A 27,756-nucleotide genomic window follows, 5' to 3' on the forward strand; every position below is an offset into this window, starting at 1 on the left:
TTTTCGGTTCCTCTGGAGAGTTCATCGTGGCAGATGAAGCGTGTAACATACCGGGCATTTACCTTTTTTTGCATGTACAGGAAAGGAAAAAAAAATCGAGCGTTCGAGTTCTTAGGTGTCCCAGGGCCATTTTAGTGGACCAGGCCCAAATCGAAAGAACAGCTATCTCACAGGCTAATGGGGCGACCCACGCCGAGTTTCAGCATTGTAGGATGACCACACAAGTACAGCAACTTGCTAGACATCACCTCGGTGCCATCCGGATCTCGGCGCCCCACTGCAGATGAAGTGCCTCTCAACTATGAAACCACCAGAAAACGCTTGAGTCAGCTTTGTGTGAAGCCGCCATTTTGATTCAATCAATAGCGTCCCCCTGCACACATTCAGGGACCTGGTCGTGTCTTCAGGTCAAACGGATTTTGGGACAAGATGCAGAAAGGAAAAGGAAAAAAGTTCCGCCGGACCCCGGGAGGTGGCCGCCTATGTCATGGGCGATCTTAGGCCACACCAGGGCAATAGTGAAGCTGCAGCAGGTGCAAATAAGCTTCAGACAGTGTTACAAGCGCTGCTCAGAACTCTCAACTATGACACCACCTCGGTGCCATCCGGATCTTGGCGCCTTGTGCTGGTTCCGGCCTATTCACACATCGGTCCGCTACTGACGCCACCTCACAGGCCAACGGGGCACCCCACGCCGACTTTCGGCGCAGCATTGTAGGATGGCCACACCAGTGCGGCAAATTGCTGGACACCACCTCGGTGCCATCCAGATCTCGGCGCGTTGTGCTGCCTTCGGCCTATTCGCCACAAGTGCGCACGCAACTCAGCTGCATAGCGAGTGAAACACCAAGGGGCGCCCCACTGCAGCCGAGGAACCTCCATCTTGGGGGCGACGCACAGCATCACATTGCTTTCCAATGCAGTCAGATCCTCAAACAGCCCCCACTGACTGACGCGAACTCACAGGCCAACGGGGCGCCCCACGCCGACTTTCGGCGCAGCATTGTAGGATGGCCACACCAGTGCGGCAAGTTGCTGGACACCACCTCGGTGCCATCCGGATCTTGGCGCGTTGTGCTGCCTTTGGCCCCATTCGCACATCAGTCCGCTACTGACGCCATCTCACAGGCTAATGGGGCGCCCCAGGCCGACTTTCAGCATTGTAGGATGACCACACCAGTACAGCAACTTGCTAGACATCACCTCGGTGCCATCCGGATCTCGGCGCCCCACTGCAGATGAAGTGCCTCTCAACTATGAAACCACCACGGTGACATCCGGATCTTGGCGCGTTGTGCTGCCTTCGGCCTATTCGCACATCGGTCCGCTACTGACGCCATCTCACAGGCTAATGGGGCGACCCACGCCGAGTTTCAGCATTGTAGGATGACCACACCAGTGCAGCAACTTGCTAGACATCACCTCGGTGCCATCCGAATCTTGGCATCTCAACGCCTAGTGGTATCTTCCATACAGAAAATATTGTAACGCTACCTTTGGCCCCATTCGCACATCAGTCCGCAACTTAGACATCACCTCGGTGCCATCCGGATCTTGGCATCTCAGCGCCTTGTGGTGTCAGTCAGAAAATATTGTTGCGCTGCCTTTGGCCCCATTCGCACATCAGTCCGCTACTGACACCATCTCACAGGCCAACAGGGCGCCCCACGCCGACTTTCAGCATTGTAGGATGGCCACACCAGTGCGGCAACTTACTAGACACCACCTCGGTGCCATCCGGATCTTGGCGCGTTGTGCTGCCTTCGGCCTATTCGCACATCGGTCCGCTACTGACGCAAACTCACAGGCCAACGGGGCGCCCCACGCCGACTTTCAACATTGTAGGATGGCCACACCAGTGCTGCAACTTGCTGGACACCACCTCGGTGCCATCCGGATCTTGGCGCGCTGTGTTGCCTTCGGCCTATTCGCACATCGGTCTGCTACTGACGCCGCCTCACGTGCCAACGTATTTTCTCCGCATTTTATACCCTATGCCGCATAACAGGTCATGTGACTTGTTTATAAAACTTTTCATTGGTTCATTTTACTTTTGGTTTCCTAATGATGGAAGGCTTGATCATATGACCTAAAAACAACACTTTTCATTGGATGAAAACTTTTTTTTTTTTCCAAACGATGAAAGCCCCACCTTGTTTCTGGATGTTTCAGACTGAAGCTGGCGTCAGCATGAGAGCACCACCATCTCGTAGCTCCGTCGTGGTCATTCCGCGAGCAATCATGGCAGCCGCTCCCCACCAGAAGCCTGCAGGAGTCGGGGCCCCCAAAACTTTTGATGAATTCTCAAAGCGGAGGGGACGCTTTCGAGAATGGGGTCCAAGACCTAGCAGACAAGCGTCCGATTTCCAAGGTGTCCCAGGGCCATTTCAGTGGACCAGGCCCAAAAAGGAAAGAGCCTGCCGCCATTTTGAGAGTCCTGTGACAGCCGACTATCGCTGCACCGCAAGAGTGGGCGCAACTCAGCTGAATTGCGGCTTTTGACACAGTGGACCAAAAACGGACGGAATGGCAACTGAAACGGTAAAGGGGCGCCCCACTACAACAGATGACACTCCACCTGGAGAGGCCCGTTCACGCCGCCTCCCCCGGGGCGCTCCACGCCGTTATTCGGAGCAGCATTGTAGGATACCAAAACCAGGGCGCCAACTTACTGGACATCACCTTGGTGCCATCGTTCTGCTGCCTTGGAACTATTCGCACAACAGTTTGCTACTGAAGACCCACCCCCCGCGACGCCCCACGCCGTTATTTGCTGGGTGGCAACTTACTAGACATCACTTTCGTGTCATCTAGATTTCAGCGCGTTCTGCTGCCTTGGAACTATTCGCACAACAGTTTGCTACTGATGACCCGCCCCACGCCGGAAATCTGGACGTTGTGCTGCGTTGGGACTATTCGCACAGCCGACCGCTACTTCGTTGTTTTTCCCTAAAAATGTTTATATGTTATTACTATTTTTGTTTTCTTGTATATATTTATAAATTATTAAAGTTTTATAATCTTACTACTTTGTCGGAGTGCTATATATTTTTAATGTGACACATAATTGTAAAAACTTTGATGTACAAAGAGTCATCCATGGAATCTTCCGCTTCACACTCGGTCCCCTCCCCAATCACAATACAGGATGGTTTTCAGATAATAGCAACGCTTCTGCTGTGACGGATCTCATCGAGTGTGGGCCTTGATCTACTATAACTCCTTTGAAGAGGGGTGAATCTTTACAGCTGTGGCCATAAACTACATCTGCAGGGCTAGCTGATACCCTAGGACCAGCCTGGACAATCGGACACAGAGGAAAAGGAGTGTCAGAGGGTGCAGTAGTGAATAGGGCGAAAGGGAGGTGTCGGGCGGGCACAGGGTGTGATTCTCAGGAAAGAGCAGCGCAGATGGGGGGAGGTTTATTACCCATGCATAAGACAGAGAGCGGGGGTGACCACTGCCTGGGGGAGATGCTTGCGAGGGTGGGGAGCCATGCTAAGGATCGACAGCGTGCACAGAGTGGGTCTGGTCAAGGCATCTAAAATGGCTGCCGTGCACGACAAAAGTGTGGCATTTGAAAAAAGACAAGATGGCGCAGACAATGTTTTTCAACACTTCCTGATTTCCTTCGAATCGAACGTTAACAGACGTTGGGGCATATTACCAAAGTTAAGCGATATTTATCCCTAACGATGCATTGCAAAGATTTTTTTACCGTCAGAAATTATCGCAGATAAACGTTGCTATTATCAAAGTTTATCACAAATACGATAAAAACCGACCGCAATGCATTAATATCGCTGAAAACTCAGCGATATTCATGCATTACCGAGCTAATCCTCTTAGCCATGTTATCCACCTCCCATAGGATAACATGGCTAAGAACTGCTCAGGGCAGCTGTTACTTTTTGGAGATATTCGCGCTTATCTCGAATATTTCCAAAAGTTGATAATAGGAGATAGCGATGTTAGCGACTGTTTCCAGTCGCTAACATCTTGGCATGCCCACTTTGCATGTCATTAGTGATAAATATCACTCACATGCAAAGTGGGGCCCAAGATGGTCGCTATCTCCTACTAGCCGTCGCTAACTGGTGTTAGCAACAGCTAGGTAATACAGATATAATTTTATCTCCGCGAAGCGGAGCGCTGTTACAGATATATATCTTGTTTTTGAACGTTAATTTCTCAAAATGCACTGAAGCACATATATTGAGACCTAGCAAAGGCACATCGGGCTACCAGTCCCTAATATTTTACCAAGTTTCGTGCAAATCCATTCAGCCGTTCGATGATTATTATTATTTATTTTTTTTGCCCCGCGGGGCCCTTTTAAAACCTCCACATCAAACCTAGGGGATCAGCGAGGATCTACTATGCCCCCTTATGGTCATTTGCCCCTTCGCTTTGGCCTCCTCTTGTCTCTCGATCCTACCGAGAGACAAGATGGCGGCCGCTACGGACTGTTTGGAATGTTTACAGACACCGGAGAGCCAATCAGCTTCGCTTCGCAAAGCTCCGTAACGCGAAAAGTACGCGAAGCGGTCCGCTGTTACAGATATATATCTTTTTTTGAACGTTAATTTCTCAAAATCCACTGAAGCACATATATTGAGACCTAGCAAAGGCACATCGGGCTACCAGTCCCTACAATTTTGCCAAGTTTCGTGCAAATCCATTCAGCCGTAAGATTATTATTATAATTATTTTTTTTTGCCCCGCGGGGCCCTTTTAAAACCTCCACATCAAACCTAGGGGGTCAGCGAGGATCTACTATTCCCCCTTATGGTCATTTGCCCCTTCGCTTTGGCCTCCTCTTGTCTCTCGATCCTACCGAGAGACAAGATGGCGGCCGCTACGGACTTTTTGGAATGTTGACAGACGCCAGAGAACCAATCAGCTTCGCTTCACAAAGCTCCGTTGCGCGAAAAGTCCGCGAACCAGTGCGCTAACTGGTCCGCTGTTACAGATATATATCTTTTTTTAAACGTTAATTTCTCAAAATCCACTGGAGCACATATATTGAGACCTACAAAAGGCACATCGGGCTACCAGTCCCTACAATTTTGCCAAGTTTCGTGCAAATCCATTCAGCCGTTCGGGCTAAAAGTGAGGCCAACCGCCCTATGGAAAACTCAATGTTAAAAACACGTTTTGGGACCCCCCTTTTTTCTCGGCCCCCACTGGACGAACCCCCCCATATTTTCAAGGGCTGCTCAGAAACAAAATGTGCCATTTTCCTGAAAATTTCAGCCAATTCCGTCCACAAACGCCAAAGTTATTAGACATAGAATTTTCAAAAAACCCATAGAGAAAAAATCCTAACTATATATACCTACTGGCGACCGCCAGTAGGTAATATATAGATATATATAAATATATATATTGATAGTTAGAAAGATAGCCAGATAGACAGATCGATAGATAGATATTTATTTCAATGAAATAATTTCTTGATAAAACTGATTGTTTTTGGCTAGGAATATCTGTATTGTAATATTTAGGAAAAAAGATTACTTGTCCTAAACAAAAGCTGCAAATCTGCCTATTACAATACTGTGAATTGATCGAGGGTATGCCTTAACCCCAAGGAGGTGAGCACTGTTTAACTGATGCCAATAAGTCCTCGTTAGTATAGTGGTCAGTATCCCCACCTGTCACGCGGGAGACCGGGGTTCAATTCCCCGACGGGGAGGCGATTCATTTTATTCACACAATTAAATAAAATGATGCACTTTCTAACATTGTAAAATATATCTGTCATTATCCTTGCCTATTCCGATTGAGAAAAAAGGTTGAATTCACAGATGGACAAAATGCTTACTGATGTGTTAACTGAAATTCAGAATATGCTCTGAATATTTCAATATGCACAGGCGTACCATCAAAAACACTTTACATCTGCATTCTCTTGGAAAATGAGATGAAGCAGTGGTGAATCCTAGGCTGCTGTTCCACTCGATTGGCACAATTTACAAGTAGAATGACTGCTTTTGGTTAGTAGTGACCCCTGGTGGCTAATAGTTATAAGCTGCAAATGGTAAAGTGAGCTGATTATATATATATATATATATAGATATATATAAATATATATATTGATAGTTAGAAAGATAGCCAGATAGACAGATCGATAGATAGATATTTATTTCAATGAAATCATTTCTTGATAAAACTGATTGTTTTTGGCTAGGAATTTCTGTATTGTAATATTTAGGAAAAAAGATTACTTGTCCTAACCAAAAGCAGCAAATCTGCCTATTACAATACTGTGAATTGATCGAGGGTATGCCTTAACCCCAAGGAGGTGAGCACTGTTTAACTGATGCCGATAAGTCCTCGTTAGTATAGTGGTCAGTATCCCCGCCTGTCACGCAGGAGACCGGGGATCAATTCCCCGACGGGGAGGCGATTCCTTTTATTCACACAATTAAATAAAATGATGCACTTTCTAACATTGTAAAATATATCTGTCATTATCCTTGCCTATTCCGATTGAGAAAAAAGGTTGAATTCACAGATGGACAAAATGCTTACTGATCTGTTAACTGAAATTCAGAATATGCTCTGAATATTTCAATATGCACAGGCGTACCATCAAAAACACTTTACATCTGCATTCTCTTGGAAAATGAGATGAAGCAGTGGTGAATCCTAGGCTGCTGTTCCACTCGATTGGCACAATTTACAAGTAGAATGACTGCTTTTGGTTAGTAGTGACCCCTGGCTGCAAATGATAAAGTGAGCTGATTATATATATATATATATATATATATATATATATATATATATATATATATATATATATATATATATATATATATATATAAATATATATATTGATAGTTAGAAAGATAGCCAGATAGACAGATCGATAGATACATATTTATTTCAATGAAATAATTTCTTGATAAAACTGATTGTTTTTGGCTAGGAATTTCTGTATTGTAATATTTAGGAAAAAAGATTACTTGTCCTAACCAAAAGCAGCAAATCTGCCTATTACAATACTGTGAATTGATCGAGGGTATGCCTTAACCCCAAGGAGGTGAGCACTGTTTAACGGATGCCAATAAGTCCTCGTTAGTATAGTGGTCAGTATCCCCGCCTGTCACGCGGGAGACGGGGGTTCAATTCCCCGACGGGGATTCGATTCATTTTATTCACACAATTAAATAAAATGATGTACTTTCTAACATTGTAAAATATATCTGTCATTATCCTTGCCTATTCCGATTGAGAAAAAAAGGTTGAATTCACTGATGGCCAAAATGCTTACTGACGTGTTAACTGAAATTCAGAATATGCTCTGAATATTTCAATATGCACAGGCGTACCATCAAAAACACTTTACATCTGCATTCTCTTGGAAAATGAGATGAAGCAGTGGTGAATCCTAGGCTGCTGTTCTACTCGATTGGCACAATTTACAAGTAGAATGACTGCTTTTGGTTACTAGTGACCCCTGGTGGCTAATAGTTATAAGCTGCAAATGGTAAAGTGAGCTGATTATATATATATATATATATAGATATATATAAATATATATATTGATAGTTAGAAAGATAGCCAGATAGACAGATCGATAGATAGATATTTATTTCAATGAAATAATTTCTTGATAAAACTGATTGTTTTTGGCTAGGAATTTCTGTATTGTAATATTTAGGAAAAAAGATTACTTGTCCTAACCAAAAGCAGCAAATCTGCCTATTACAATACTGTGAATTGATCGAGGGTATGCCTTAACCCCAAGGAGGTGAGCACTGTTTAACTGATGCCAATAAGTCCTCGTTAGTATAGTGGTCAGTATCCCCGCCTGTCACGCAGGAGACCGGGGATCAATTCCCCGACGGGGAGGCGATTCCTTTTATTCACACAATTAAATAAAATGATGCACTTTCTAACATTGTAAAATATATCTGTCATTATCCTTGCCTATTCCGATTGAGAAAAAAGGTTGAATTCACAGATGGACAAAATGCTTACTGATGTGTTAACTGAAATTCAGAATATGCTCTGAATATTTCAATATGCACAGGCGTACCATCAAAAACACTTTACATCTGCATTCTCTTGGAAAATGAGATGAAGCAGTGGTGAATCCTAGGCTGCTGTTCCACTCGATTGGCACAATTTACAAGTAGAATGACTGCTTTTGGTTAGTAGTGACCCCTGGTGGCTAATAGTTATAAGCTGCAAATGATAAAGTGAGCTGATTATATATATATATATAGATATATATAAATATATATATTGATAGTTAGAAAGATAGCCAGATAGACAGATCGATAGATAGATATTTATTTCAATGAAATAATTTCTTGATAAAACTGATTGTTTTTGGCTAGGAATTTCTGTATTGTAATATTTAGGAAAAAAGATTACTTGTCCTAACCAAAAGCAGCAAATCTGCCTATTACAATACTGTGAATTGATCGAGGGTATGCCTTAACCCCAAGGAGGTGAGCACTGTTTAACGGATGCCAATAAGTCCTCGTTAGTATAGTGGTCAGTATCCCCGCCTGTCACGCGGGAGACGGGGGTTCAATTCCCCGACGGGGATTCGATTCATTTTATTCACACAATTAAATAAAATGATGTACTTTCTAACATTGTAAAATATATCTGTCATTATCCTTGCCTATTCCGATTGAGAAAAAAAGGTTGAATTCACTGATGGCCAAAATGCTTACTGACGTGTTAACTGAAATTCAGAATATGCTCTGAATATTTCAATATGCACAGGCGTACCATCAAAAACACTTTACATCTGCATTCTCTTGGAAAATGAGATGAAGCAGTGGTGAATCCTAGGCTGCTGTTCTACTCGATTGGCACAATTTACAAGTAGAATGACTGCTTTTGGTTACTAGTGACCCCTGGTGGCTAATAGTTATAAGCTGCAAATGGTAAAGTGAGCTGATTATATATATATATATATATATAGATATATATAAATATATATATTGATAATTAGAAAGATAGCCAGATAGACAGATCGATAGATAGATATTTATTTCAATGAAATAATTTCTTGATAAAACTGATTGTTTTTGGCTAGGAATTTCTGTATTGTAATATTTAGGAAAAAAGATTACTTGTCCTAACCAAAAGCAGCAAATCTGCCATTACAATACTGTGAATTGATCGAGGGTATGCCTTAACCCCAAGGAGGTGAGCACTGTTTAACTGATGCCAATAAGTCCTCGTTAGTATAGTGGTCAGTATCCCCACCTGTCACGCGGGAGACCGGGGTTCAATTCCCTGACGGGGAGACGATTCATTTTATTCACACAATTAAATAAAATGATGCACTTTCTAACATTGTAAAATATATCTGTCATTATCCTTGCCTATTCCGATTGAGAAAAAAGGTTGAATTCACAGATGGACAAAATGCTTACTGATGTGTTAACTGAAATTCAGAATATGCTCTGATTATTTAAATATGCACAGGCGTACCATCAAAAACACTTTACATCTGCATTCTCTTGGAAAATGAGATGAAGCAGTGGTGAATCCTAGGCTGCTGTTCCACTCGATTGGCACAATTTACAAGTAGAATGACTGCTTTTGGTTAGTAGTGACCCCTGGTGGCTAATAGTTATAAGCTGCAAATGGTAAAGTGAGCTGATTATATATATATATATATATAAATATATATATTGATAGTTAGAAAGATAGCCAGATAGACAGATCGATAGATAGATATTTATTTCAATGAAATCATTTCTTGATAAAACTGATTGTTTTTGGCTAGGAATTTCTGTATTGTAATATTTAGGAAAAAAGATTACTTGTTCTAACCAAAAGCAGCAAATCTGCCTATTACAATACTGTGAATTGATCGAGGGTATGCCTTAACCCCAAGGAGGTGAGCACTGTTTAACTGATGCCGATAAGTCCTCGTTAGTATAGTGGTCAGTATCCCCGCCTGTCACGCAGGAGACCGGGGATCAATTCCCCGACGGGGAGGCGATTCCTTTTATTCACACAATTAAATAAAATGATGCACTTTCTAACATTGTAAAATATATCTGTCATTATCCTTGCCTATTCCGATTGAGAAAAAAGGTTGAATTCACAGATGGACAAAATGCTTACTGATGTGTTAACTGAAATTCAGAATATGCTCTGAATATTTCAATATGCACAGGCGTACCATCAAAAACACTTTACATCTGCATTCTCTTGGAAAATGAGATGAAGCAGTGGTGAATCCTAGGCTGCTGTTCCACTCGATTGGCACAATTTACAAGTGGAATGACTGCTTTTGGTTAGTAGTGACCCCTGGTGGCTAATAGTTATAAGCTGCAAATGATAAAGTGAGCTGATTATATATATATATATAGATATATATAAATATATATATTGATAGTTAGAAAGATAGCCAGATAGACAGATCGATAGATAGATATTTATTTCAATGAAATAATTTCTTGATAAAACTGATTGTTTTTGGCTAGGAATTTCTGTATTGTAATATTTAGGAAAAAAGATTACTTGTCCTAACCAAAAGCAGCAAATCTGCCTATTACAATACTGTGAATTGATCGAGGGTATGCCTTAACCCCAAGGAGGTGAGCACTGTTTAACGGATGCCAATAAGTCCTCGTTAGTATAGTGGTCAGTATCCCCGCCTGTCACGCGGGAGATCGGGGTTCAATTCCCCGACGGGGAGTCGATTCATTTTATTCACACAATTAAATAAAATGATGTACTTTCTAACATTGTAAAATATATCTGTCATTATCCTTGCCTATTCCGATTGAGAAAAAAAGGTTGAATTCACTGATGGCCAAAATGCTTACTGACGTGTTAACTGAAATTCAGAATATGCTCTGAATATTTCAATATGCACAGGCGTACCATCAAAAACACTTTACATCTGCATTCTCTTGGAAAATGAGATGAAGCAGTGGTGAATCCTAGGCTGCTGTTCTACTCGATTGGCACAATTTACAAGTAGAATGACTGCTTTTGGTTACTAGTGACCCCTGGTGGCTAATAGTTATAAGCTGCAAATGGTAAAGTGAGCTGATTATATATATATATATAGATATATATAAATATATATATTGATAGTTAGAAAGATAGCCAGATAGACAGATCGATAGATAGATATTTATTTCAATGAAATAATTTCTTGATAAAACTGATTGTTTTTGGCTAGGAATTTCTGTATTGTAATATTTAGGAAAAAAGATTACTTGTCCTAACCAAAAGCTGCAAATCTGCCTATTACAATACTGTGAATTGATCGAGGGTATGCCTTAACCCCAAGGAGGTGAGCACTGTTTAACTGATGCCAATAAGTCCTCGTTAGTATAGTGGTCAGTATCCCCACCTGTCACGCGGGAGACTGGGGTTCAATTCCCCGACGGGGAGGCGATTCATTTTATTCACACAATTAAATAAAATGATGTACTTTCTAACATTGTAAAATATATCTGTCATTATCCTTGCCTATTCCGATTGAGAAAAAAGGTTGAATTCACAGATGGACAAAATGCTTACTGATGTGTTAACTGAAATTCAGAATATGCTCTGAATATTTCAATATGCACAGGCGTACCATCAAAAACACTTTACATCTGCATTCTCTTGGAAAATGAGATGAAGCAGTGGTGAATCCAAGGCTGCTGTTCCACTCGATTGGCACAATTTACAAGTAGAATGACTGCTTTTGGTTAGTAGTGACCCCTGGTGGCTAATAGTTTTAAGCTGCAAATGGTAAAGTGAGCTGATTATATATATATATATAGATATATATAAATATATATATTGATAGTTAGAAAGATAGCCAGATAGACAGATCGATAGATAGATATTTATTTCAATGAAATAATTTCTTGATAAAACTGATTGTTTTTGGCTAGGAATTTCTGTATTGTAATATTTAGGAAAAAAGATTACTTGTCCTAACCAAAAGCAGCAAATCTGCCTATTACAATACTGTGAATTGATCGAGGGTATGCCTTAACCCCAAGGAGGTGAGCACTGTTTAACTGATGCCGATAAGTCCTCGTTAGTATAGTGGTCAGTATCCCCGCCTGTCACGCAGGAGACCGGGGATCAATTCCCCGACGGGGAGGCGATTCCTTTTATTCACACAATTAAATAAAATGATGCACTTTCTAACATTGTAAAATATATCTGTCATTATCCTTGCCTATTCCGATTGAGAAAAAAGGTTGAATTCACAGATGGACAAAATGCTTACTGATGTGTTAACTGAAATTCAGAATATGCTCTGAATATTTCAATATGCACAGGCGTACCCTCAAAAACACTTTACATCTGCATTCTCTTGGAAAATGAGATGAAGCAGTGGGGAATCCTAGGCTGCTGTTCCACTCGATTGGCACAATTTACAAGTAGAATGACTGCTTTTGGTTAGTAGTGACCCCTGGTGGCTAATAGTTATAAGCTGCAAATGATAAAGTGAGCTGATTATATATATATATATATATATATATATATATATATATATATATATATATATATATATATATATATATATATATATATATATATATATATATATATATATATATATAAATATATATATTGATAGTTAGAGATAGCCAGATAGACAGATCGATAGATAGATATTTATTTCAATGAAATAATTTCTTGATAAAACTGATTGTTTTTGGCTAGGAATTTCTGTATTGTAATATTTAGGAAAAAAGATTACTTGTCCTAACCAAAAGCAGCAAATCTGCCTATTACAATACTGTGAATTGATCGAGGGTATGCCTTAACCCCAAGGAGGTGAGCACTGTTTAACTGATGCCAATAAGTCCTCGTTAGTATAGTGGTCAGTATCCCCGCCTGTCACGCAGGAGACCGGGGATCAATTCCCCGGCGGGGAGGCGATTCCTTTTATTCACACAATTAAATAAAATGATGCACTTTCTAACATTGTAAAATATATCTGTCATTATCCTTGCCTATTCCGATTGAGAAAAAAGGTTGAATTCACAGATGGACAAAATGCTTACTGATGTGTTAACTGAAATTCAGAATATGCTCTGAATATTTCAATATGCACAGGCGTACCATCAAAAACACTTTACATCTGCATTCTCTTGGAAAATGAGATGAAGCAGTGGTGAATCCTAGGCTGCTGTTCCACTCGATTGGCACAATTTACAAGTAGAATGACTGCTTTTGGTTAGTAGTGACCCCTGGTGGCTAATAGTTATAAGCTGCAAATGATAAAGTGAGCTGATTATATATATATATATAGATATATATAAATATATATATTGATAGTTAGAAAGATAGCCAGATAGACAGATCGATAGATAGATATTTATTTCAATGAAATAATTTCTTGATAAAACTGATTGTTTTTGGCTAGGAATTTCTGTATTGTAATATTTAGGAAAAAAGATTACTTGTCCTAACCAAAAGCAGCAAATCTGCATATTACAATACTGTGAATTGATCGAGGGTATGCCTTAACCCCAAGGAGGTGAGCACTGTTTAACTGATGCCAATAAGTCCTCGTTAGTATAGTGGTCAGTATCCCCGCCTGTCACGCGGGAGACCGGGGTTCAATTCCCCGACGGGGAGTCGATTCATTTTATTCACACAATTAAATAAAATGATGTACTTTCTAACATTGTAAAATATATCTGTCATTATCCTTGCCTATTCCGATTGAGAAAAAAAGGTTGAATTCACTGATGGCCAAAATGCTTACTGACGTGTTAACTGAAATTCAGAATATGCTCTGAATATTTCAATATGCACAGGCCTACCATCAAAAACACTTTACATCTGCATTCTCTTGGAAAATGAGATGAAGCAGTGGTGAATCCTAGGCTGCTGTTCTACTCGATTGGCACAATTTACAAGTAGAATGACTGCTTTTGGTTACTAGTGACCCCTGGTGGCTAATAGTTATAAGCTGCAAATGATAAAGTGAGCTGATTATATATATATATATAGATATATATAAATATATATATTGATAGTTAGAAAGATAGCCAGATAGACAGATCGATAGATAGATATTTATTTCAATGAAATAATTTCTTGATAAAACTGATTGTTTTTGGCTAGGAATTTCTGTATTGTAATATTTAGGAAAAAAGATTACTTGTCCTAACCAAAAGCAGCAAATCTGCCTATTACAACACTGTGAATTGATCGAGGGTATGCCTTAACCCCAAGGAGGTGAGCACTGTTTAACGGATGCCAATAAGTCCTCGTTAGTATAGTGGTCAGTATCCCCGCCTGTCACGCGGGAGACCGTGGTTCAATTCCCCGACGGGGAGTCGATTCATTTTATTCACACAATTAAATAAAATGATGTACTTTCTAACATTGTAAAATATATCTGTCATTATCCTTGCCTATTCCGATTGAGAAAAAAGGTTGAATTCACAGATGGACAAAATGCTTACTGATGTGTTAACTGAAATTCAGAATATGCTCTGAATATTTCAATATGCACAGGCGTACCATCAAAAACACTTTACATCTGCATTCTCTTGGAAAATGAGATGAAGCAGTGGTGAATCCTAGGCTGCTGTTCCACTCGATTGGCACAATTTACAAGTGGAATGACTGCTTTTGGTTAGTAGTGACCCCTGGTGGCTAATAGTTTTAAGCTGCAAATGGTAAAGTGAGCTGATTATATATATATATATAGATATATATAAATATATATATTGATAGTTAGAAAGATAGCCAGATAGACAGATCGATAGATAGATATTTATTTCAATGAAATAATTTCTTGATAAAACTGATTGTTTTTGGCTAGGAATTTCTGTATTGTAATATTTAGGAAAAAAGATTACTTGTCCTAACCAAAAGCAGCAAATCTGCCTATTACAATACTGTGAATTGATCGAGGGTATGCCTTAACCCCAAGGAGGTGAGCACTGTTTAACTGATGCCGATAAGTCCTCGTTAGTATAGTGGTCAGTATCCCCGCCTGTCACGCAGGAGACCGGGGATCAATTCCCCGACGGGGAGGCGATTCCTTTTATTCACACAATTAAATAAAATGATGCACTTTCTAACATTGTAAAATATATCTGTCATTATCCTTGCCTATTCCGATTGAGAAAAAAGGTTGAATTCACAGATGGACAAAATGCTTACTGATGTGTTAACTGAAATTCAGAATATGCTCTGAATATTTCAATATGCACAGGCGTACCATCAAAAACACTTTACATCTGCATTCTCTTGGAAAATGAGATGAAGCAGTGGGGAATCCTAGGCTGCTGTTCCACTCGATTGGCACAATTTACAAGTAGAATGACTGCTTTTGGTTAGTAGTGACCCCTGGTGGCTAATAGTTATAAGCTGCAAATGATAAAGTGAGCTGATTATATATATATATATATATATATATATATATATATATATATATATATATATATATATATATATATATATATATATATATAAATATATATATTGATAGTTAGAGATAGCCAGATAGACAGATCGATAGATAGATATTTATTTCAATGAAATAATTTCTTGATAAAACTGATTGTTTTTGGCTAGGAATTTCTGTATTGTAATATTTAGGAAAAAAGATTACTTGTCCTAACCAAAAGCAGCAAATCTGCCTATTACAATACTGTGAATTGATCGAGGGTATGCCTTAACCCCAAGGAGGTGAGCACTGTTTAACTGATGCCAATAAGTCCTCGTTAGTATAGTGGTCAGTATCCCCGCCTGTCACGCAGGAGACCGGGGATCAATTCCCCGACGGGGAGGCGATTCCTTTTATTCACACAATTAAATAAAATGATGCACTTTCTAACATTGTAAAATATATCTGTCATTATCCTTGCCTATTCCGATTGAGAAAAAAGGTTGAATTCACAGATGGACAAAATGCTTACTGATGTGTTAACTGAAATTCAGAATATGCTCTGAATATTTCAATATGCACAGGCGTACCATCAAAAACACTTTACATCTGCATTCTCTTGGAAAATGAGATGAAGCAGTGGTGAATCCTAGGCTGCTGTTCCACTCGATTGGCACAATTTACAAGTAGAATGACTGCTTTTGGTTAGTAGTGACCCCTGGTGGCTAATAGTTATAAGCTGCAAATGATAAAGTGAGCTGATTATATATATATATATAGATATATATAAATATATATATTGATAGTTAGAAAGATAGCCAGATAGACAGATCGATAGATAGATATTTATTTCAATGAAATAATTTCTTGATAAAACTGATTGTTTTTGGCTAGGAATTTCTGTATTGTAATATTTAGGAAAAAAGATTACTTGTCCTAACCAAAAGCAGAAAATCTGCATATTACAATACTGTGAATTGATCGAGGGTATGCCTTAACCCCAAGGAGGTGAGCACTGTTTAACTGATGCCAATAAGTCCTCGTTAGTATAGTGGTCAGTATCCCCGCCTGTCACGCGGGAGACCGGGGTTCAATTCCCCGACGGGGAGTCGATTCATTTTATTCACACAATTAAATAAAATGATGTACTTTCTAACATTGTAAAATATATCTGTCATTATCCTTGCCTATTCCGATTGAGAAAAAAAGGTTGAATTCACTGATGGCCAAAATGCTTACTGACGTGTTAACTGAAATTCAGAATATGCTCTGAATATTTCAATATGCACAGGCCTACCATCAAAAACACTTTACATCTGCATTCTCTTGGAAAATGAGATGAAGCAGTGGTGAATCCTAGGCTGCTGTTCTACTCGATTGGCACAATTTACAAGTAGAATGACTGCTTTTGGTTACTAGTGACCCCTGGTGGCTAATAGTTATAAGCTGCAAATGATAAAGTGAGCTGATTATATATATATATATAGATATATATAAATATATATATTGATAGTTAGAAAGATAGCCAGATAGACAGATCGATAGATAGATATTTATTTCAATGAAATAATTTCTTGATAAAACTGATTGTTTTTGGCTAGGAATTTCTGTATTGTAATATTTAGGAAAAAAGATTACTTGTCCTAACCAAAAGCAGCAAATCTGCCTATTACAACACTGTGAATTGATCGAGGGTATGCCTTAACCCCAAGGAGGTGAGCACTGTTTAACGGATGCCAATAAGTCCTCGTTAGTATAGTGGTCAGTATCCCCGCCTGTCACGCGGGAGACCGTGGTTCAATTCCCCGACGGGGAGTCGATTCATTTTATTCACACAATTAAATAAAATGATGTACTTTCTAACATTGTAAAATATATCTGTCATTATCCTTGCCTATTCCGATTGAGAAAAAAGGTTGAATTCACAGATGGACAAAATGCTTACTGATGTGTTAACTGAAATTCAGAATATGCTCTGAATATTTCAATATGCACAGGCGTACCATCAAAAACACTTTACATCTGCATTCTCTTGGAAAATGAGATGAAGCAGTGGTGAATCCTAGGCTGCTGTTCCACTCGATTGGCACAATTTACAAGTGGAATGACTGCTTTTGGTTAGTAGTGACCCCTGGTGGCTAATAGTTATAAGCTGCAAATGATAAAGTGAGCTGATTATATATATATATATAGATATATATAAATATATATATTGATAGTTAGAAAGATAGCCAGATAGACAGATCGATAGATAGATATTTATTTCAATGAAATAATTTCTTGATAAAACTGATTGTTTTTGGCTAGGAATTTCTGTATTGTAATATTTAGGAAAAAAGATTACTTGTCCTAACCAAAAGCAGCAAATCTACCTATTACAATACTGTGAATTGATCGAGGGTATGCCTTAACCCCAAGGATGTGAGCACTGTTTAACGGATGCCAATAAGTCCTCGTTAGTATAGTGGTCAGTATCCCCGCCTGTCACGCGGGAGACCGGGGTTCAATTCCCCGACGGGGAGTCGATTCATTTTATTCACACAATTAAATAAAATGATGTACTTTCTAACATTGTAAAATATATCTGTCATTATCCTTGCCTATTCCGATTGAGAAAAAAAGGTTGAATTCACTGATGGCCAAAATGCTTACTGACGTGTTAACTGAAATTCAGAATATGCTCTGAATATTTCAATATGCACAGGCGTACCATCAAAAACACTTTACATCTGCATTCTCTTGGAAAATGAGATGAAGCAGTGGGGAATCCTAGGCTGCTGTTCCACTCGATTGGCACAATTTACAAGTAGAATGACTGCTTTTGGTTAGTAGTGACCCCTGGTGGCTAATAGTTATAAGCTGCAAATGATAAAGTGAGCTGATTATATATATATATATATATATATATATATATATATATATATATATATATATATATATATATAAATATATATATTGATAGTTAGAGATAGCCAGATAGACAGATCGATAGATAGATATTTATTTCAATGAAATAATTTCTTGATAAAACTGATTGTTTTTGGCTAGGAATTTCTGTATTGTAATATTTAGGAAAAAAGATTACTTGTCCTAACCAAAAGCAGCAAATCTGCCTATTACAATACTGTGAATTGATCGAGGGTATGCCTTAACCCCAAGGAGGTGAGCACTGTTTAACTGATGCCAATAAGTCCTCGTTAGTATAGTGGTCAGTATCCCCGCCTGTCACGCAGGAGACCGGGGATCAATTCCCCGACGGGGAGGCGATTCCTTTTATTCACACAATTAAATAAAATGATGCACTTTCTAACATTGTAAAATATATCTGTCATTATCCTTGCCTATTCCGATTGAGAAAAAAGGTTGAATTCACAGATGGACAAAATGCTTACTGATGTGTTAACTGAAATTCAGAATATGCTCTGAATATTTCAATATGCACAGGCGTACCATCAAAAACACTTTACATCTGCATTCTCTTGGAAAATGAGATGAAGCAGTGGTGAATCCTAGGCTGCTGTTCCACTCGATTGGCACAATTTACAAGTAGAATGACTGCTTTTGGTTAGTAGTGACCCCTGGTGGCTAATAGTTATAAGCTGCAAATGATAAAGTGAGCTGATTATATATATATATATAGATATATATAAATATATATATTGATAGTTAGAAAGATAGCCAGATAGACAGATCGATAGATAGATATTTATTTCAATGAAATAATTTCTTGATAAAACTGATTGTTTTTGGCTAGGAATTTCTGTATTGTAATATTTAGGAAAAAAGATTACTTGTCCTAACCAAAAGCAGCAAATCTGCATATTACAATACTGTGAATTGATCGAGGGTATGCCTTAACCCCAAGGAGGTGAGCACTGTTTAACTGATGCCAATAAGTCCTCGTTAGTATAGTGGTCAGTATCCCCGCCTGTCACGCGGGAGACCGGGGTTCAATTCCCCGACGGGGAGTCGATTCATTTTATTCACACAATTAAATAAAATGATGTACTTTCTAACATTGTAAAATATATCTGTCATTATCCTTGCCTATTCCGATTGAGAAAAAAAGGTTGAATTCACTGATGGCCAAAATGCTTACTGACGTGTTAACTGAAATTCAGAATATGCTCTGAATATTTCAATATGCACAGGCCTACCATCAAAAACACTTTACATCTGCATTCTCTTGGAAAATGAGATGAAGCAGTGGTGAATCCTAGGCTGCTGTTCTACTCGATTGGCACAATTTACAAGTAGAATGACTGCTTTTGGTTACTAGTGACCCCTGGTGGCTAATAGTTATAAGCTGCAAATGATAAAGTGAGCTGATTATATATATATATATAGATATATATAAATATATATATTGATAGTTAGAAAGATAGCCAGATAGACAGATCGATAGATAGATATTTATTTCAATGAAATAATTTCTTGATAAAACTGATTGTTTTTGGCTAGGAATTTCTGTATTGTAATATTTAGGAAAAAAGATTACTTGTCCTAACCAAAAGCAGCAAATCTGCCTATTACAACACTGTGAATTGATCGAGGGTATGCCTTAACCCCAAGGAGGTGAGCACTGTTTAACGGATGCCAATAAGTCCTCGTTAGTATAGTGGTCAGTATCCCCGCCTGTCACGCGGGAGACCGTGGTTCAATTCCCCGACGGGGAGTCGATTCATTTTATTCACACAATTAAATAAAATGATGTACTTTCTAACATTGTAAAATATATCTGTCATTATCCTTGCCTATTCCGATTGAGAAAAAAGGTTGAATTCACAGATGGACAAAATGCTTACTGATGTGTTAACTGAAATTCAGAATATGCTCTGAATATTTCAATATGCACAGGCGTTCCATCAAAAACACTTTACATCTGCATTCTCTTGGAAAATGAGATGAAGCAGTGGTGAATCCTAGGCTGCTGTTCCACTCGATTGGCACAATTTACAAGTGGAATGACTGCTTTTGGTTAGTAGTGACCCCTGGTGGCTAATAGTTATAAGCTGCAAATGATAAAGTGAGCTGATTATATATATATATATAGATATATATAAATATATATATTGATAGTTAGAAAGATAGCCAGATAGACAGATCGATAGATAGATATTTATTTCAATGAAATAATTTCTTGATAAAACTGATTGTTTTTGGCTAGGAATTTCTGTATTGTAATATTTAGGAAAAAAGATTACTTGTCCTAACCAAAAGCAGCAAATCTACCTATTACAATACTGTGAATTGATCGAGGGTATGCCTTAACCCCAAGGATGTGAGCACTGTTTAACGGATGCCAATAAGTCCTCGTTAGTATAGTGGTCAGTATCCCCGCCTGTCACGCGGGAGACCGGGGTTCAATTCCCCGACGGGGAGTCGATTCATTTTATTCACACAATTAAATAAAATGATGTACTTTCTAACATTGTAAAATATATCTGTCATTATCCTTGCCTATTCCGATTGAGAAAAAAAGGTTGAATTCACTGATGGCCAAAATGCTTACTGACGTGTTAACTGAAATTCAGAATATGCTCTGAATATTTCAATATGCACAGGCGTACCATCAAAAACACTTTACATCTGCATTCTCTTGGAAAATGAGATGAAGCAGTGGTGAATCCTAGGCTGCTGTTCTACTCGATTGGCACAATTTACAAGTAGAATGACTGCTTTTGGTTACTAGTGACCCCTGGTGGCTAATAGTTATAAGCTGCAAATGGTAAAGTGAGCTGATTATATATATATATATAGATATATATAAATATATATATTGATAGTTAGAAAGATAGCCAGATAGACAGATCGATAGATAGATATTTATTTCAATGAAATAATTTCTTGATAAAACTGATTGTTTTTGGCTAGGAATTTCTGTATTGTAATATTTAGGAAAAAAGATTACTTGTCCTAACCAAAAGCTGCAAATCTGCCTATTACAATACTGTGAATTGATCGAGGGTATGCCTTAACCCCAAGGAGGTGAGCACTGTTTAACGGATGCCAATAAGTCCTCGTTAGTATAGTGGTCAGTATCCCCGCCTGTCACGCGGGAGACCGGGGTTCAATTCCCCGACGGGGAGGCGATTCATTTTATTCACACAATTAAATAAAATGATGTACTTTCGAACATTGTAAAATATATCTGTCATTATCCTTGCCTATTCCGATTGAGAAAAAAAGGTTGAATTCACTGATGGCCAAAATGCTTACTGACGTGTTAACTGAAATTCAGAATATGCTCTGAATATTTCAATATGCACAGGCGTACCATCAAAAACACTTTACATCTGCATTCTCTTGGAAAATGAGATGAAGCAGTGGTGAATCCTAGGCTGCTGTTCTACTCGATTGGCACAATTTACAAGTAGAATGACTGCTTTTGGTTACTAGTGACCCCTGGTGGCTAATAGTTATAAGCTGCAAATGGTAAAGTGAGCTGATTATATATATATATATATATAAATATATATATTGATAGTTAGAAAGATAGCCAGATAGACAGATCGATAGATAGATATTTATTTCAATGAAATAATTTCTTGATAAAACTGATTGTTTTTGGCTAGGAATTTCTGTATTGTAATATTTAGGAAAAAAGATTACTTGTCCTAACCAAAAGCTGCAAATCTGCCTATTACAATACTGTGAATTGATCGAGGGTATGCCTTAACCCCAAGGAGGTGAGCACTGTTTAACTGATGCCAATAAGTCCTCGTTAGTATAGTGGACAGTATCCCCACCTGTCACGCGGGAGACCGGGGTTCAATTCCCCGACGGGGAGGCGATTCATTTTATTCACACAATTAAATAAAATGATGCACTTTCTAACATTGTAAAATATATCTGTCATTATCCTTGCCTATTCCGATTGAGAAAAAAGGTTGAATTCACAGATGGACAAAATGCTTACTGATGTGTTAACTGAAATTCAGAATATGCTCTGAATATTTCAATATGCACAGGCGTACCATCAAAAACACTTTACATCTGCATTCTCTTGGAAAATGAGATGAAGCAGTGGTGAATCCTAGGCTGCTGTTCTACTCGATTGGCACAATTTACAAGTAGAATGACTGCTTTTGGTTACTAGTGACCCCTGGTGGCTAATAGTTATAAGCTGCAAATGGTAAAGTGAGCTGATTATATATATATATATATAGATATATATAAATATATATATTGATAGTTAGAAAGATAGCCAGATAGACAGATCGATAGATAGATATTTATTTCAATGAAATAATTTCTTGATAAAACTGATTGTTTTTGGCTAGGAATTTCTGTATTGTAATATTTAGGAAAAAAGATTACTTGTCCTAACCAAAAGCAGCAAATCTGCCTATTACAATACTGTGAATTGATCGAGGGTATGCCTTAACCCCAAGGAGGTGAGCACTGTTTAACTGATGCCAATATGTCCTCATTAGTATAGTGGTCAGTATCCCCACCTGTCACGCGGGAGACCGGGGTTCAATTCCCCGACGGGGAGGCGATTCATTTTATTCACACAATTAAATAAAATGATGCACTTTCTAACATTGTAAAATATATCTGTCATTATCCTTGCCTATTCCGATTGAGAAAAAAGGTTGAATTCACAGATGGACAAAATGCTTACTGATGTGTTAACTGAAATTCAGAATATGCTCTGAATATTTCAATATGCACAGGCGTACCATCAAAAACACTTTACATCTGCATTCTCTTGGAAAATGAGATGAAGCAGTGGTGAATCCTAGGCTGCTGTTCCACTCGATTGGCACAATTTACAAGTAGAATGACTGCTTTTGGTTAGTAGTGACCCCTGGTGGCTAATAGTTTTAAGCTGCAAATGGTAAAGTGAGCTGATTATATATATATATATATAGATATATATAAATATATATATTGATAGTTAGAAAGATAGCCAGATAGACAGATCGATAGATAGATATTTATTTCAATGAAATAATTTCTTGATAAAACTGATTGTTTTTGGCTAGGAATTTCTGTATTGTAATATTTAGGAAAAAAGATTACTTGTCCTAACCAAAAGCAGCAAATCTGCCTATTACAATACTGTGAATTGATCGAGGGTATGCCTTAACCCCAAGGAGGTGAGCACTGTTTAACTGATGCCGATAAGTCCTCGTTAGTATAGTGGTCAGTATCCCCGCCTGTCACGCAGGAGACCGGGGATCAATTCCCCGACGGGGAGGCGATTCCTTTTATTCACACAATTAAATAAAATGATGCACTTTCTAACATTGTAAAATATATCTGTCATTATCCTTGCCTATTCCGATTGAGAAAAAAGGTTGAATTCACAGATGGACAAAATGCTTACTGATGTGTTAACTGAAATTCAGAATATGCTCTGAATATTTCAATATGCACAGGCGTACCATCAAAAACACTTTACATCTGCATTCTCTTGGAAAATGAGATGAAGCAGTGGTGAATCCTAGGCTGCTGTTCCACTCGATTGGCACAATTTACAAGTAGAATGACTGCTTTTGGTTAGTAGTGACCCCTGGTGGCTAATAGTTATAAGCTGCAAATGATAAAGTGAGCTGATTATATATATATATATAGATATATATAAATATATATATTGATAGTTAGAAAGATAGCCAGATAGACAGATCGATAGATAGATATTTATTTCAATGAAATAATTTCTTGATAAAACTGATTGTTTTTGGCTAGGAATTTCTGTATTGTAATATTTAGGAAAAAAGATTACTTGTCCTAACTAAAAGCAGCAAATCTGCCTATTACAATACTGTGAATTGATCGAGGGTATGCCTTAACCCCAAGGAGGTGAGCACTGTTTAACGGATGCCAATAAGTCCTCGTTAGTATAGTGGTCAGTATCCCCGCCTGTCACGCGGGAGACCGGGGTTCAATTCCCCGACGGGGAGTCGATTCATTTTATTCACACAATTAAATAAAATGATGTACTTTCTAACATTGTAAAATATATCTGTCATTATCCTTGCCTATTCCGATTGAGAAAAAAAGGTTGAATTCACTGATGGCCAAAATGCTTACTGACGTGTTAACTGAAATTCAGAATATGCTCTGAATATTTCAATATGCACAGGCGTACCATCAAAAACACTTTACATCTGCATTCTCTTGGAAAATGAGATGAAGCAGTGGTGAATCCTAGGCTGCTGTTCTACTCGATTGGCACAATTTACAAGTAGAATGACTGCTTTTGGTTACTAGTGACCCCTGGTGGCTAATAGTTATAAGCTGCAAATGGTAAAGTGAGCTGATTATATATATATATATATAGATATATATAAATATATATATTGATAGTTAGAAAGATAGCCAGATAGACAGATCGATAGATAGATATTTATTTCAATGAAATAATTTCTTGATAAAACTGATTGTTTTTGGCTAGGAATTTCTGTATTGTAATATTTAGGAAAAAAGATTACTTGTCCTAACCAAAAGCAGCAAATCTGCCTATTACAATACTGTGAATTGATCGAGGGTATGCCTTAACCCCAAGGAGGTGAGCACTGTTTAACTGATGCCAATAAGTCCTCATTAGTATAGTGGTCAGTATCCCCACCTGTCACGCGGGAGACCGGGGTTCAATTCCCCGACGGGGAGGCGATTCATTTTATTCACACAATTAAATAAAATGATGCACTTTCTAACATTGTAAAATATATCTGTCATTATCCTTGCCTATTCCGATTGAGAAAAAAGGTTGAATTCACAGATGGACAAAATGCTTACTGATGTGTTAACTGAAATTCAGAATATGCTCTGAATATTTCAATATGCACAGGCGTACCATCAAAAACACTTTACATCTGCATTCTCTTGGAAAATGAGATGAAGCAGTGGTGAATCCTAGGCTGCTGTTCCACTCGATTGGCACAATTTACAAGTAGAATGACTGCTTTTGGTTAGTAGTGACCCCTGGTGGCTAATAGTTTTAAGCTGCAAATGGTAAAGTGAGCTGATTATATATATATATATATAGATATATATAAATATATATATTGATAGTTAGAAAGATAGCCAGATAGACAGATCGATAGATAGATATTTATTTCAATGAAATAATTTCTTGATAAAACTGATTGTTTTTGGCTAGGAATTTCTGTATTGTAATATTTAGGAAAAAAGATTACTTGTCCTAACCAAAAGCAGCAAATCTGCCTATTACAATACTGTGAATTGATCGAGGGTATGCCTTAACCCCAAGGAGGTGAGCACTGTTTAACTGATGCCGATAAGTCCTCGTTAGTATAGTGGTCAGTATCCCCGCCTGTCACGCAGGAGACCGGGGATCAATTCCCCGACGGGGAGGCGATTCCTTTTATTCACACAATTAAATAAAATGATGCACTTTCTAACATTGTAAAATATATCTGTCATTATCCTTGCCTATTCCGATTGAGAAAAAAGGTTGAATTCACAGATGGACAAAATGCTTACTGATGTGTTAACTGAAATTCAGAATATTCTCTGAATATTTCAATATGCACAGGCGTACCATCAAAAACACTTTACATCTGCATTCTCTTGGAAAATGAGATGAAGCAGTGGGGAATCCTAGGCTGCTGTTCCACTCGATTGGCACAATTTACAAGTAGAATGACTGCTTTTGGTTAGTAGTGACCCCTGGTGGCTAATAGTTATAAGCTGCAAATGATAAAGTGAGCTGATTATATATATATATATATATATATATATATATATATATATATATATATATATATTACCTACTGGCGGTCGCCAGTAGGTATATATAGTTAGGATTTTTTCTCTATGGGTTTTTTGAAAATTCTATGTCTAATAACTTTGGCGTTTGTGGACGGAATTGGCTGAAATTTTCAGGAAAATGGCACATTTTGTTTCTGAGCAGCCCTTGAAAATTTGGGGGGGTTCGTCCAGTGGGGGCCGAGAAAAAAGGGGGGTCCCAAAACGTGTTTTTAACATTGAGTTTTCCATAGGGCGGTTGGCCTCACTTTTAGCCCGAACGGCTGAATGGATTTGCACGAAACTTGGCAAAATTGTAGGGACTGGTAGCCCGATGTGCCTTTTGTAGGTCTCAATATATGTGCTCCAGTGGATTTTGAGAAATTAACGTTTAAAAAAAGATATATATCTGTAACAGCGGACCAGTTAGCGCACTGGTTCGCGGACTTTTCGCGCAACGGAGCTTTGTGAAGCGAAGCTGATTGGTTCTCCGGCGTCTGTCAACATTCCAAACAGTCCGTAGCGGCCGCCATCTTGTCTCTCGGTAGGATCGAGAGACAAGGGGAGGCGAAAGCGAAGGGGCAAATGACCATAAGGGGGAATAGTAGATCCTCGCTGACCCCCTAGGTTTGATGTGGAGGTTTTAAAAGGGCCCCGCGGGGCAAAAAAAAATAATAATAATAATAATCGAACGGCTGAATGGATTTGCACGAAACTTGGCAAAATATTAGGGACTGGTAGCCCGATGTGCCTTTGCTAGGTCTCAATATATGTGCTCCAGTGGATTTTGAGAAATTAACGTTCAAAAAAAGATATATATCTGTAACAGCGCTCCGCTTTGCGTAACGGAGGTTTGCGAAGCTGATTGGTCATTCTGTCACTGGGCTATAGTTGGGCTACATCTGGCTGATATTTGGGCTACATTTGTTTTTTTGTGTGTCTGGCGGCCATCTTTGGGCTACATTGGGCTACATTGGGCTTCATTGGGCTACATTCGGCTAATTAGCAAATAGCTCATCGCAAACTAGGAATGGTAAAGAATCGCTATTTATTCCTTAAAGTTCGCTATTTAGGAAATGCAAATAACTTTGATGATACATATGGCGGTTCATCTCTAACAAGATAAGAAGCATAGGGATACATTTATGATGACTGGCGCATCACCAGGGATGTGTTAGTCATTCTGTGCCGCTGTTCCGTCACCTATGGTGTGCTGCATTTACAATGCGGCGCATCATGGGGCAAAAACAGCACAGATGCGTGATGTATCTGTGCCGTAAAGGTGGCGCATTGCTGGAGTTGTATCGCAAGTGTGATGAAGCTCCAGCAAGGGTCGGGGGTGCCCCTGTCGCAGGGTTTCTGTTCTCACACAGAACTGTGGACAGAGGATTGGAACCTCGGCGAATTAGGGTGTCCCAAAACTCACGTTAGTAATCAAAAACTATTTAGCAAGCTAGGTACAGTGTCACATTGGATATAACAAACTCTCAATGTTTAGACAATCCAGAATATGAACTTATAGTACCTCAGGATACGTGGAACTCATGAACAGTCGGTCGTTATAGATTTCTTAGAAACCAGAACATGGAGTTAAGAAGAACAGATGTGTATTTGAAATGTTTATTTACTAATGCCGTCTTCTCAGGCGTAGTACCTTAGATAATAAAAGTACACATATT

The 27,756-nt window shown here is 38.7% G+C and overlaps 9 non-coding genes across 9 annotated transcripts; all 9 read left to right on the top strand.

Annotated features, from left to right (window-relative positions):
• Positions 1 to 5,626: 5,626 nt before the first annotated feature.
• On the top strand, positions 5,627 to 5,698 carry TRNAD-GUC (transfer RNA aspartic acid (anticodon GUC)). The gene has a single exon. It is a non-coding gene; the product is annotated as a tRNA-Asp (tRNA).
• A 4,914-nt stretch (positions 5,699 to 10,612) lies between these two features.
• TRNAD-GUC (transfer RNA aspartic acid (anticodon GUC)) lies at positions 10,613 to 10,684 on the top strand. Its single transcript has one exon. It is a non-coding gene; the product is annotated as a tRNA-Asp (tRNA).
• Positions 10,685 to 13,515: 2,831 nt separating this feature from the next.
• Positions 13,516 to 13,587, top strand: TRNAD-GUC (transfer RNA aspartic acid (anticodon GUC)). The gene has a single exon. It is a non-coding gene; the product is annotated as a tRNA-Asp (tRNA).
• A 2,805-nt stretch (positions 13,588 to 16,392) lies between these two features.
• Positions 16,393 to 16,464, top strand: TRNAD-GUC (transfer RNA aspartic acid (anticodon GUC)). Its single transcript has one exon. It is a non-coding gene; the product is annotated as a tRNA-Asp (tRNA).
• Positions 16,465 to 17,805: 1,341 nt separating this feature from the next.
• TRNAD-GUC (transfer RNA aspartic acid (anticodon GUC)) lies at positions 17,806 to 17,877 on the top strand. The gene has a single exon. It is a non-coding gene; the product is annotated as a tRNA-Asp (tRNA).
• A 1,375-nt stretch (positions 17,878 to 19,252) lies between these two features.
• Positions 19,253 to 19,324, top strand: TRNAD-GUC (transfer RNA aspartic acid (anticodon GUC)). Its single transcript has one exon. It is a non-coding gene; the product is annotated as a tRNA-Asp (tRNA).
• Positions 19,325 to 20,665: 1,341 nt separating this feature from the next.
• TRNAD-GUC (transfer RNA aspartic acid (anticodon GUC)) lies at positions 20,666 to 20,737 on the top strand. Its single transcript has one exon. It is a non-coding gene; the product is annotated as a tRNA-Asp (tRNA).
• Positions 20,738 to 21,372: 635 nt separating this feature from the next.
• On the top strand, positions 21,373 to 21,444 carry TRNAD-GUC (transfer RNA aspartic acid (anticodon GUC)). The gene has a single exon. It is a non-coding gene; the product is annotated as a tRNA-Asp (tRNA).
• Positions 21,445 to 24,195: 2,751 nt separating this feature from the next.
• On the top strand, positions 24,196 to 24,267 carry TRNAD-GUC (transfer RNA aspartic acid (anticodon GUC)). Its single transcript has one exon. It is a non-coding gene; the product is annotated as a tRNA-Asp (tRNA).
• The last annotated feature ends 3,489 nt before the right edge of the window (positions 24,268 to 27,756 follow it).

This window comes from Lissotriton helveticus, chromosome 1_2 (genome assembly GCF_964261635.1).
Source record: "Lissotriton helveticus chromosome 1_2, aLisHel1.1, whole genome shotgun sequence".
Classification (NCBI taxonomy): domain Eukaryota; kingdom Metazoa; phylum Chordata; class Amphibia; order Caudata; family Salamandridae; genus Lissotriton; species Lissotriton helveticus.